Raw genomic sequence first — 13,515 nt, forward strand, 5'->3', positions numbered from 1 at the left:
CATCCATCCATCCATCCATCCATCCATCCATCCATCCATCCACCCATCCATCATCCATCCATCCATCCATCCATCCATCCATCCATCCATCCCTCCATCCGTCCGTCCGTCCATCCATCCATCCATCCATCATCCATCCATCCATCTTTGTTTATCTGAGGTTGCTCCAACGACCGACGCCCAGCCATTACTGTTTTCATTTTTGCAGTCATATTCACATTTATTTATTTAATTTATCTGATTTAGTGTTGTTTACACATCACAACAACAGCTGATCTGACCATATCGTCTCGGTGGAATTCCTCACAACGCCTTCAGTCCGATGTTACAAAGCACTCGTGATGAGAACTAATCACTTTGTTTTTATTCCCGCTGCTGTTACACTGTTGAACATTGTAAACAGGTGTTCCAGTGGCCAGTAAACGTGGATTAGGAGGCTACAAAAAACTGCCCCGTTATGATTATTATTATTATCTGAATCCACTTCAGTTTGCAGAGCAACACAGGATATGAAAGCTTACAGTTTGGGTTCAAATCCAGTCTGTAATAAATCTAACATTAAATGTGCTGCTTACCCAGGTGGCACATTAAACAACAGAGGACACAACTACAAGGCCAGAGTCAACCAGATTCAAGATGGCCCCCACAGCTAAGCGATCTTAGCAGATACAGAAATGGCTATGACTTGTTTTTACACATTTGATGTGGTAGTAGCTGAGAGTCATACTCATCATGAGATGTCATGGCGTGCAGGATGGTTTATAATATCAGTTACTTCAAAGAATGTTTCATTTAGTTTTCATTTCTCTGGATATCCTTGGACATGAGGGACTGTCTGCGTAAAAGAGAAAAAATACTGCATTGCTGGACATAAATAATGTTAAAATGTAAAAATAGAATTTAGGTTGAAATAGAAATATGAAATATAATCCAGACACTCATCCATCCAGCTGGTGCTTTTATATTTAAAATAAAATTCCTCTGACTAAAGTTTTGATGAAATAACTGGACCTCTGAACACCATAAATAAAATACTGTGACTGTGGCAGCTCCTAAACTGAATCTACACAGACAGGGGACACAGTAAATACTCCAAAGCCTGGAGGATCAAACTCTGTCAGGAAACATGTGGCATTTGGACGAGGCTCCAGAGGGTTTTTGGGTACATTAAGCTAAAAAGGTCAAACTATGATAGAGAGTCCTTGGACACGCAACTGTAATTGACCTTTTGCTTTGATGGTAGGGCACTGATTGACACATGCTTCTATTGGGGTCAGGCCTCATTCAGTGCTGTTCAAATATAATTAGTTAAGCTGCTTGGGGAGCCATTTAGTAAGTATTAGGTGTAGAGGACATCGATGACTAAAGTCACATTCCAGAGCTGTGCATTTGTGCATCTTTGCAATGAATTTTCTGCCAAATAAAATTCTTGGAACTGAAAACAGGACCTTCATTATATCTGCAGTGGAATGTGTTTCATTTTGTATTTGGGTTTTTAATCTTCTAACTGCTTCTCTGGCTTTCTTCTGCCAGTAAAAGTTGATTTAATTTTACAGCGTAGATAAACAGCTGGCTTCTGGTCCGCAGGATGAAGAGGAATGTTGTCTAATCCTAAAGGTTTCTCTGAAATACTGTACTACAGGCGCTCATTTAATCACGCTGACGACCAGTCTCACAATGTGCCAGCATCACATGACCCAGCACTCTGCATTATTTACTTTTTAGATGCCTGTATCCTAGCAACCTGTTATCAGGAGTCAGTGAACACTAATGAGCATTACTAGCATTTCAAATAAACTTCAGATCAACCTAAGCTAGTAAAGTAACTCACATCTACCAACACATGTATTTATTAAAGTGGCTGGCACAAACTGTCTGCACAGGAGCCATAAGAGGCACAAACTGTTCAGATCCAAAGTGGGGCTTTGATGGAGGGAGGGGGACAACTGGGAGCGAACACATCGGGTTTCTGCAGGTTTAAAGAGGTAATCGTGCCTGTGACCACATAATGTTCTCCTCTGGAGCTGAAACACAGAAGAAAAATGCTTGTTTGGTATCTTTGACAACAATCTTTACAGCACATTGTCATTTTTACCACTGTGGTATAAAAACTGCATCACTGTTTTTTATTGTTATCACAATGTTTACTTTGTGTTTCCATATTAGCACCAAACAGTTGCCTGTTTCAGCTCCTTCTGACCGCTGTCGTGCTGAAAAGTTGTCAGGAGGGTTGCTTCTGATGATATCTTATAAAGCCAGACAGAAAAATATGCACATAGGTGCCACTGATGTCCTTTGTGACACAACACAAACTGTGTTGAGCTTGTGTGACATCATCACTCAGTCTGTCACGTGCACGTCAGTTCACTGAAAACAAGGCCGAGGCTGAATCCAACTTCCTAACGTTAGCTTGGACCCTTAATTTAAAGTCACAAGTGATGCATGTTAAAGTTATCTTATAAGAAATTAGCCATGTTTTCATCATTTATTCTACTTTCATGCATAGATTGTTGATTGGCTCTTATATAGTGTGAAACTCTAAAGCCCAAATAACAAGTTTTTGTTTTTTTAAGCTTGTTAACAACAATCATCAATGACACCAAGATCAAAATGCACTTAATTAGAAATTACAATGTTTTTGTGACAAAAATATCTTTTTGACAGAAAAATGCAAAGTTGTGTTTGCTATACTTTTACACTTTTAGGTATAATTGACAACGATAGCAAAGCAAATCAATAAAGGAAGGTGTTAGTGAAGTTGTCCTCCAACCTTGTACTCAGAGGTTGCCGTTTCAGACAAAGCAATCTATTTTGTTTGCAGTGAATGTGGTTTTGTACCAATGCACTTATTATTGTAGGTGCCATCTCCGTACAACCCTGAGCAGGTTTGAGTGGATATAAAAAAATAGATGAATGGATAGCAAGCACCCTGTGACCACAATATATGCTTGGTGTTTGTACAGTGCATAAATGTTCTGTTGTGGTGCATAAAATGCAAGTGCCATACAGACTTAACTGTGCTGCTTACATGAAATACAGAATGCACAACCTAGCAAACATAATAAATTGCCATAGTAAAGAATATTTCAGGAGATTATTGCATGATTTCAAAACAACAGCATTTTTTTATTTCTGCCGTTTTAAGGTGTGGTGTTATTTAGAAACCATCCAGCTCCATTTGCCCAACTGTAACATAACCCTAACCTAAGTAGAGCACAAGACAATCATAAAGAAAACCAAGGATGGACAAACGATAGAATCTGACCACCTGTTGATGACAAAGTGAGGACAGCTGGGCTGATTGGTAAATGGAGGGACAGGTGAATAATGAGGAGCTGAGGGTGGAACTGACTGGGAGAAAAACGGTTAATGACACGGAGATGAAACTAACTGAAAACAGGCTGAACCCAACTGAAGACACAAGGACAATCATGACTGAATTTCAATAAATAACAGAAACAAACTTCACCTATAAAACAAACAACAAAACTGTCGTATCTCGGGGAACCCAGAGTGGTACGAGACCAGGAAACGATACAAGACTCGTGGAGTGAAAAGGAAACGTGTTTATTTACAGCGATAATTTCTATTTACAATAATACAACTGGATCTGCTGGAGTCAGGCGTGGACAAGATGGTGACGCCGGGGCCGATATCCAGAAACCTGAAGCTCCAGAGCAAGGATCCAGGCGAGTAGGCGAGTGGTGGAGGGCAAAGCACAAGGGCCAAGGAACAGGACCAGGAAATCGGGAACAGGGAGACAGGAAGACTGCAGGCACAAAAACACAAGGTAAATATCTCCTTCAATATTCTCAAGCACAGGCCAGGAGCACTCAGTACCATCGGTTGCAAATGCTCCGGCATCGAGTACACCCAGCTGCAGCCTTAAGTAGGTAGAGTCCTCATCAAAGAGATGATCGTCAGCTGGTGCTGGTTAGCGGCCACCTAGGACAGGGCTGCAGAGGTAATACTCTGACAAAAACCCCCAATATCATAACATAACCATACAGATAATAACCAAAACTAATAAAACTGGTCCACACCTGTTTATCTTCATTTCAGCAGTGTACGTCAGTAGATTAAAGTTGGGGTTCTACTGAGGTGCAGCCTCTGCCACTTATGTGACAGAAAGAAGTGAAAAACTGCCAGCCCTCAGCATGAGTTTGCAAAAAGGCAATGTAGGGCTAAGAAGTTAGCGGTTTGACCAAGAAGCTTGGATTTGGAAGGCATTTATAAACTTATATGGGTTCTTTTATATTAAAAACAAAGCTTACATGTGAATAAAAACATCCAAATGCACCCAAAAATTTTGTAAAGATTCCAGGGTCTCACGCAGAGACGCAAACAACTTTAACACAAGTAAAAGCTCATTTAGGTACAACTCTAATGACCACTTTGTGCACAATAAATCAAACTTATCAGAGAATGTGAAAGAGAGAGAAAGTCATTTTTCATTTGGACATCAGACTGGCACTGTAAAACTAATCTTTGTTTTCTCTCCAACACCATCATTTTCACATTTTGCCTCCTTTTTTCACTCCTCACTTTATCAGTCAACTGCTAAATGTTTGTTCAGTGCAGCTTCATAGCTTCACAGCTTCACATCTGGCAGTCTAATTAGATATCTGTTTTTGGTGATATTTCTCTTCACATGAAGCTCAGGTGATAAACTCGGCCTGAACAGTGTTATTTAACGGGGCTAATTGATGCTTTTTAAGGCATTGCTGCAGCAAATGTAATTTATCAAAAAGAAATCTAAAAGTTTTGAAGTATTTCAGCATAAAGAAGTCAGCCTGTGTAAATCTGCAGCTTTCCGTGTCAGTGCGGCAGCATGAGGGGCAGAGCCGATGGTTTCTGTATTGATTGCAGTTTAATTCTAAATAGAGAGTGACAGCGGAGGCAGCTAATGGATCCTCCGACGGCTGAGTCAGAGCCTTGTCGCTGTCACTGATGTGTTGGTCAGTGGCAGGTTTGTTTTCCCTGTCGTCAGATAGGGATATCCATCTTCACACCTCAGGGTCCTCGGCAGGCATCTGCTCACTCAGATGGACAACTTTGCAGAAAGTCGACAGGGCAGTTCAGGTAGCCAGCCTCTCACTGCAAATGCATTATTTAGCTGCACTTCAGAGACATTTTTAGGGCAAGAAATAGAGGGCAGTGCTTTGAACTCTTGGATGGCTCCTTGCTGTGTAGGTAATAAATTTTATAAGCTAGGCGCCGTGTTTGAGGAAGAAATAAGAAGCATGTTGTGACAGAGCTGCAATGCTGCAGAATGAGGCCTCTGATTGGTCAGGACAAGCAGGACAGAAGTTTGCTGAGTGGATTCAGAGGATGTTAATGGGCCTCAGTGACTGGAGTTAGGAGCCGTTCCATCAGAACGGCTCTGCTTTTTTTTTTCTGACTGTTGCAGAAATAATAATGTCAAACAACCTGTGTGCTCAGCAAGAAACTCCAACAAACCTGACAGAGAAAAACAGTTCAAGACATGGTTGCATTTGACAAACGGTGCCATTTAATCTGTCTGTAAAATGAGAAGTTCAAGGAAGTGTGGAAACGTGTGTTATCATCCCACACACACCTGAGCTTTACGCTGAACAAACGAGCGGCGCTGCGGCGCTGCGTCCCGGCTGCTGCCGTTTCTGAGACCAAAATACAGACATCACAGATCACTTGAGTTTCCTTTCACAATTCATTAATCCATCTTCTGTGGCTTATCTGGGAGCAGGTCACAAGGGCCACAGCTTAAACCCAGGGTCTGCTTCGGGGCCACATGTGGCTCTTTGGAGCTTTGACCAAAACTAATGTGGAAATGAAGATTTATATTCAAACCTACAATATCAAATATGAAGTTTTCCTCTCCAGTTTTATGTAAATACAGTATGTGAAAAAGATGTAGGTGACATCATGTTGTTAATAACACAAGAAAAAAAAGGTATTGATCACTTAGCTCGTTAGCTACTTCTTTAATTTTAACTTTAAGCCACACAAGCTGAGGTTTTTTTTCTTTATTTCTCAACAACCTAATACATTTTTAACATATTTGAAGTAAGTTGCTAAGAAGAATACTTATTAATACAAAGTTAATAATAATAAATATTTAATAAAAGCTGGTCCAAGTCTGCCTGTCTTCATTTGTAAAGTGCACTTCAGTAGATTAAATCCTAAACTTGGGAGCTGCAGGAAAAGCAGAGGTGGGTACGATGTGAGCGATGGCAAGCAACAAAAAAAATGTGCACGCCCAAGAATGCAGTTTAGTAACCAATGCACATAAAATCAGGCCATAACTTTCAAAGCTTGTCTGCTTAAAACAGCCACATGGTTGCTGGTTGCTTGGTTACAAACAGAAAATTTTCCTTTTTGCTCACAGTTTTGAGTCACCAACTAGTCTTCTTTATATACGACCTTTTCAGCCTTTCCTCTTACTTTCAGTACTAGTAGTAGTTAGTAATACGAGTAAAAACTGTAACGAAAAGTTGCAGGTGATACGGCGGAAAGGATGAACTCAAGTCAAACAAACTACTGTCCCATTTAACAACTCATAGAACACACAATATGTCATAAACCATTTATGTAATATTACAAAACTAAATCAAAAGCAGCTGTAATGTGACCCATGTTGGCAAAATGAGTCCATAAAGACACCATCCAGCAATCCTGATAAGTAAAATAATATATAATCTTTGTCATATGCCTTTTAATCACCAGTTTCTCACAGGTATATCTTTAGAAATAATCCCTTTAATTCTAATCTTTTTAATTTTCTTTGAAACTGACCATTTTTCTCCGCCTGGTGGAAAATCCCTTCTTATAATGTTTGGCATCTTTGTGAAGCTTGGGGGCTTCCCTTTTTAAATATGTGGCTGGAATTCCCAGAGACCATTAAAACTCCAGTTTTTACGCCAGCACTCAGAGAAGGAGACCAGATTAATCAGTGGCAGGTATAACTTGCCCATCCACATCTCCTGTCGGTGCAGAGATAAAACTCTCCTTCCCTGCATTAACTGCTGAGATTACAAACAAAAATCAGCTGCCTTTAATCAGCTGAGGAATGCGTATCACTTGTTGTGCATCAGAGAGGGGAGGGAGTGGAAGACCCCCCTCTAAAACATTTAGATTATCATTTAACACGTTTTGGACTCTCGAATGCTCCGGCAGTTTTTCAGGCCCTGATCAGTGATGTCCTTCAGAACCTTCTCAATGTATTTGCTTTTGTCTGCTTCGACAATATACTTATCTTCTCCAAGAATCCAGAACAACACTAGAATCATGGGAGCTCTGTCCTCTCTGTCCACCATCGTCTCCTGAAGAAAGGCTTGTTGTGAAGGCAGAAAAGTCTGCATCCTTAGACTGACCTAAAATGTGTTTGATATTTTATTTGATCTAACTGCATAACAGATGTAAACACATTCAATCAAAGCAGCATTTCTTGAAGAAATGCATTTATTAAAATGTTTTTAACTCTTAGCTGGCTTTCAGTACTCTTAGTTAGCCTTCTGGTATCTTTAGTTTATCTTTTATCGTGTCTGATCTGTTCTGCTGAGGTTTTTAAATCCTGGTTTAGTTTTTGTTATATCTTAGTTTGGTTTTCCTCCGTTTATATTTAGTATGACTTGTTTTAGATACGTTTTACTCTGTAATTTTGTGTCTTATTTAGAGTGTCATGTTTAATTTCATGATTTCATTTAGATTATCTTAGCTCATATTTTAGATATTGTTGTGTGTGTTTTATGACTCTGTATTTTTGTGTTTTCGTGTTGTAAAGCACTTTGAATTGCCTTGTTGCTGAAAAGGGTATATAAATAAATTTGACTTGACTTAAACATTTAGTCTGATTTGTTTTATTTCTTGATGATTTCCTCCAGTTTTGTTTAAACTGAAGAGTGACAGTTACTGTTGCTGCACACCTTAATAAGCGGCTGATAAATTGATGAGAAGGAAATAAATTATTAGAGCAGGCAGACTGACACATGAATGGGAATATTCTGCTTCTTACATCTGATCTTCAGAAACACCCACTTTCTGAAGCTATAACTCTTCTTACCCTTTTAAATGCTTTAATTTGAACTGAATGAGGATCGAAACCGTGAACATTTTTCCCGTTTCATTTACAATTCTCTCTCTTTGCTGCTTAAATGATAAAAGGGGCAAACTGCTTTATTTCAGGCCTCTGAATAATTGATGTTTGACGCCGTGGTGAAGAGGGAAGCTGCCTCACATAGAACCTCTTTTCAGGAACCTCCATACGGAGAAGATCCAAGATGAAGGTTCTGAAATGAAACGACTCTGATTTCAGTGTTTTATGGTAAAGCTTCCCATTCTCAAACTGACTTTGGGTCCAAATACAAAGAGAAATTTTCATTGACTGCCGACTTTCTCGAAGTTCTCTCAGAAAGTTCTCGTTGTTTCTTCTCTTGCTGGTCTCGTACCTGACGGTGTCTTTGTGTCACTGAGCAGCAGCTACACATGATCATGTCAGGTGGGAACTGAAGATTTGTGGCTTTTTCTTCTTCAAGCAGCAGATTATCGATCTACCTTTAATTTCATTTGTCAGGTTATTTCCAGCACTGTGGTTCATATTAAAAGAGCTCTGCTGATAAAAGAGTCATTTATTAAAATGTTTTATTATCCAAAAACACATATTTCATTAATGTTTTCAGATGTAGAATTATTCAGATTTGGAACAATATGTTTCCATTTTCGTACAACATTTCTTTCAGTTTCTTCAAGCATTCCTGATTTTAATAAAGTCTTTGATAAGAGCGAGCAGCAGGGATTTCATTGTGCTGGAATAGTGATGGGTTCATTTTCACAGGTATTTGAAGGATCAGTCTTAATTATCTGGGGTTCTGGCCTTTGATCAGATTTCTGCTTTTGTCTCTTGGTGCCTTCAGTGTCTTTACACATCATATTTCATATTTCTATCCAAACCTATGGGTCCTGTGTCTTTGTGAGGAGGGGGGAATCTGCACCTGGTTATTAGTTGTCCAAGTGAATTTAAGGTTATTTTTGATTAGGTTGCCCCAATATTGCCTTTGAGGTTAAGGGTTGGGACTGTATTAAAGTGAGGGAGATGAAAAAGTTCATTTTTAAAACTTGCATGTGGAAGTAAACAGGAAGTGAATCTGTCAAAAGAGTCTTAAAGAAAAGTCCTGGTCGAAGGAAGAGCCATGAAACTTAGCTTGATATAAATTATTCTCTGTTAAAAAAGTAAAAAGCAAACATCATTTAGATGACCAGACTGTTTTTATGCAATGAACCACACAATGGTAATCTCATGGAAATGAAGTAAAAGAAAAAAGGATTAATATATGAGGCTCTCTGCCCTTTCAGAGCCTCACAATTCAGCTGCGATAAAATGCAGCGTGTTTTGTGCTGCCGTGCCGTTCTTTTGAGGAAACTGTGCAGTTATGATGTTAATACGAGGTGAATACATCGCTGTTTTCTATGCATAAACGAAATACGACCATTTGGAAGAGGAACGGCATTTTTTTTATTTTTTACTAAGAGTCTGATGATAACATTTCTCTGCTGCAGAATAAAAAAGCTTCAGTATGTCACTATGTTCATTTTTACTGAAAATTCCTTCTTCAACAGTTGCTTTTGAATGCTCAGCACATAAAAAGAGCTTTTCTTTATCAGCACAACTCTGCTCCAACTACGAGTAAATCTCAGTTTTGACTGAAGGCCGGGCTCATTTCGATCATGTTTGAACAATGCCTACGACTTTCTAATGAAGCATGATGAAGTTTAGGTAATGAGGCGGCACTGAAAGGCCCTCGTGTCGCTTTTCCCAAGTCCTTTAACACAGAGCCCTGACCTTTTTAACTAGCAGAATTAATTAGACCGGGCTAACCTTTCAGAGCCTGGCTGTAAAGTAAAACCAGCAATCCCGGGTCGCCTCATTACACCACGCTGGCTTTGTGGAGTGTGAGTTCTCGTTTTTCCATATAGTTTGGGAATGCACAGGAGCCAGCCAGCAGCTCAGGTGGGGAAAGAATTTCAGGTCAGTCCAACTGAGTCAGATATTTAAAGGCAGGACTTTTAGAGTTCATGGTGAACAGCAGCGAGTTACTCTTCTGTCCTTCAATTTAAAGTAAGCATTAAAGTGCAAGTTTACAGAGTTTAGGATTAGAGACAGGTTTAATGCAATTATACTTTACCTAGAAATTAATTAAGGTAATAACAGAAACACAAGAATACTCTAAAGTTTGTTTTTGGACAAAGCTGACACAAGAGATTTTTAAAAATCACTTTATTGTAAGTTTTTTTGTTTTTGTCTCACATTAGCTTAAGAAGAAAAGTTCAGTTAAGTTAGTATCCAGAGTGAAAAATATTCAGCTTTTGGGTGAACAGATTTGTCTTTATCTTACTAGAAGATTCTTTTTTACAAAACCAGAGCAAAACACAGAGGAGGGGGAAGGAGAGAAGGTGACGGTGGAGAGCGAGAAGGCAGGTAAGTGCAAGGTGAGTTCACTTGTCAGGTGCTGTTAATTCAAGGGGAAATATTCCATACAAATATAATCTAGAGGTGTTCACTGAGAGTCCGTGGCATTATTGATGGGAGACTGTGAGCTTTAAAAAGATGACTACTCACAAGTAGTTCAAAGAGCCATTTCAAAGCCAAAGAGTAGTGGATGGATGACGCCTGTTTGTGGTTACCTGAGTCAAACAAACCAAATCCCAGATAAGAGACATAATTCCTTTCATTTCTTGGCACTGAGGAGACACAAAGGAGAAAAGCACAGCTAACTTATTTGAAATATGAACAATATATTAGGAGAATAGTTCATCATAGTGACTACAACTGTCTGGTGTGCGAGAGGTGTCTAAAGTAGGTGAGTGATGAGGATGATTATAAATAGGTGTGACAGCAGAAACCAGGAAGAGAGATCCCACCAGTGGGAAGAACACAGCAGGAAGCACAACCTGCCCACAAGACTCTACCTTCAGGAAATGACAGAGGAAAAAAGAGCAGAAAGAAGAAGAAGAAGAAGAAGAAAGGGGAAAACTGACTGAATAATCTGTAATCCTAACAGAACATGTGCATACTCAGATGTTTGTGGTTGTCCTTTAGTTTTTAGATTGTGGTTGTGACATGCTATTTAAATATCAAAGTTAAAGTTGCTGCACAAAGTGTTTGAAAATGATATTTGTTGGCTTAGGATTTCGAAGACGTAACAATCCTGAACTCCTGGTAACACATCTGTCAGATCTGTTAAAGTGCTGCAGAGTCGGATTCTGGGTGGCAGAATAATGTTTTGTTTTCAGCAGTGTTTATAGAGCAAGTACAAAGTAGACACAGTGAGATTAGACAGGTCCACTGCACCGTAGAGTCAGTAAATGCCAACAATATCTGAGCAGCAACCTTAAGCAACCTCAGCTTCAGCAGCTGCAGTCAGGCAAGAAACTGTTAGTCATTTTAGAAAAACAAGAAACCAAAAAAAGCATCTGAAGAGTCACTTCCTCCTTCTGTTTGTTGCATCTGTGAAGCCAGACATTAAAATGTTTGAGCAAGTTAATGAACTGAATATGAATTAAGAAGGCAAAAATATCAAGAGGTCATGCAAAATTAAAAAAACTAGTTTTAAAAAAGGTCCCACTGTGAACCTTTAGAGAACAAACTGAAAGAAGCGTCACTTTAACATCTGTTTTCTGTTTTCTGTGAATGAACAGAGAGTTGTTTTCTCTTCAAGCGTTAGAAACCTTCAGAACATTTTACAGTTTTTTCTCAGTCATCCAGGAAATAACAATGCTAAAAACTGATTAGAAGACAACGGGACCTCTTGTCTGAAAGGCTTCTTCTGTTATGATTATGAGTTGGGGACTTTCAGGTTTATAAGCTGAAGATGAGACAATCACACAAAAACAATCATTAGAGTCACGAGTCGCTGAGCTACTCGTCCATCCTGTGAGTCATCTGGGTCTCTTATGAGTTCTTTATTACCAACATGTGAAGTATTTAAAATAAATTGTATTTTTTAAGAGCTTGCTGATGTAATAGTTTTATTTTTTTAAAAAGCCTTTAGTTATAATTGAAGATTGTTACACCTTAGGTGAGATTTAAGAGCTTTTCAAACACCGTCGAGGTTCAGTTTGAGTCTTTTCCAGAATAAAAGGCAAACAAAGTCTTTAAATGTGTCACTTGGATACTAAACTTACAACATTTAGAGATTCATTTTTATTAGTTTTAGAATTGTTGTTCGTAAAAAAAACCAATGTATTTTACTAGTGAACTAACATAGTTAAGTAAAATGCAAGTCGTGTACAGGGCTGAAAAAGTATTCACCCTTCTTGGGATTTAAAAACATCAAATGAGACCAAAACTGACTTTTTTGGAATGAAAGATCATGCTGAGAAGACCATCCCCACAGGAAAGCACGGTGGTGGCAGCATCATGCTGTGCAGATGATTTTTCACCAGCAGGGGCTTTTTGACTTAACTTCCTTAATATGAAGTTTATATATAAATATATATAAATTTATTATTTATAATCAAAATAAAAAAGCCAATTAACTTTTCTTTTGTAAGGTAAAAAACAAGATTATTAGGAGGAGAGGTGAATACTTTTGCATCCCTCTGTAACACTCCTCATTCTGTGCCAACTCGTGATTACTAGCAGTGATGAAATAAATAAATAAAATAAAGAATTATTTGTTTGTAAACTTGACTGCTAACTGAAATTATTCCAGCCGACGACCTCCTGTTCAAACAGGTTCATTTTACTGTGCAGTAATAAGATTTTCCATGTCTGCTCAGAGAAACAAGTCAGCCGTTCTTCAGACTCTGGGTGGTTTTAGGAGTTACTCTTCAGCTCAGTAAGGATGCACAGTCAAGTGATAAAATTAGAAACAACATGAAATAAACTAACTGAACACAGGCGAAGTGGCTCCATCTTCACTCTTATGAAGCTTTCTGTGGGTTTTCATGCTAAAACTGTTTTAAAATATAGACAAAAATGTACAAATGACAAAAAATATATTATTAAGTCTGAGCTGAACTTAAACCTAAATTTAATTAGTTTCAGAAATCAGGTCAAATTTCCCATTGATTTATTTATTTATCGACAGGATAGTTAGGTCAGCATCTACTGAATCTAAAAAGATGTCCATGGAGACAATTTTCTCTGAATCACCCACTTAAATCAGAACAGAGCATGTCAGTTATGTCGTCAGCACCGAGAGCGAACAAACAAAGGACATCTCTGTCTGCAGGCTGAACATTTCCAGCCGGAGCTTGACCACAAGTAGGTACCGTCCTCTGAACAGCTATTTTTGGATCTTCCATGACATTTAATGCTGCTATGGCCACTAGCATTTGTTGTTAACCCAGAAATTAAAAGTTTACAGTTGGAAAGCTGACAAAAAGCTAAACAGTTTTCAGCTTTGTCACCAGTGTAAAAGAAACTGTGATGAGATTTTTACATAGTGTTGACTCCAAACAAGGTTTTTTGTTGAAGAGTGGATATTAAACAGTTTTCTTCATCAAAATCATTAGAAAATTGTGTTACATTTACTT

The sequence above is a fragment of the Kryptolebias marmoratus genome, linkage group LG3 (genome assembly GCF_001649575.2).
Source record: "Kryptolebias marmoratus isolate JLee-2015 linkage group LG3, ASM164957v2, whole genome shotgun sequence".
NCBI lineage: Eukaryota > Metazoa > Chordata > Actinopteri > Cyprinodontiformes > Rivulidae > Kryptolebias > Kryptolebias marmoratus.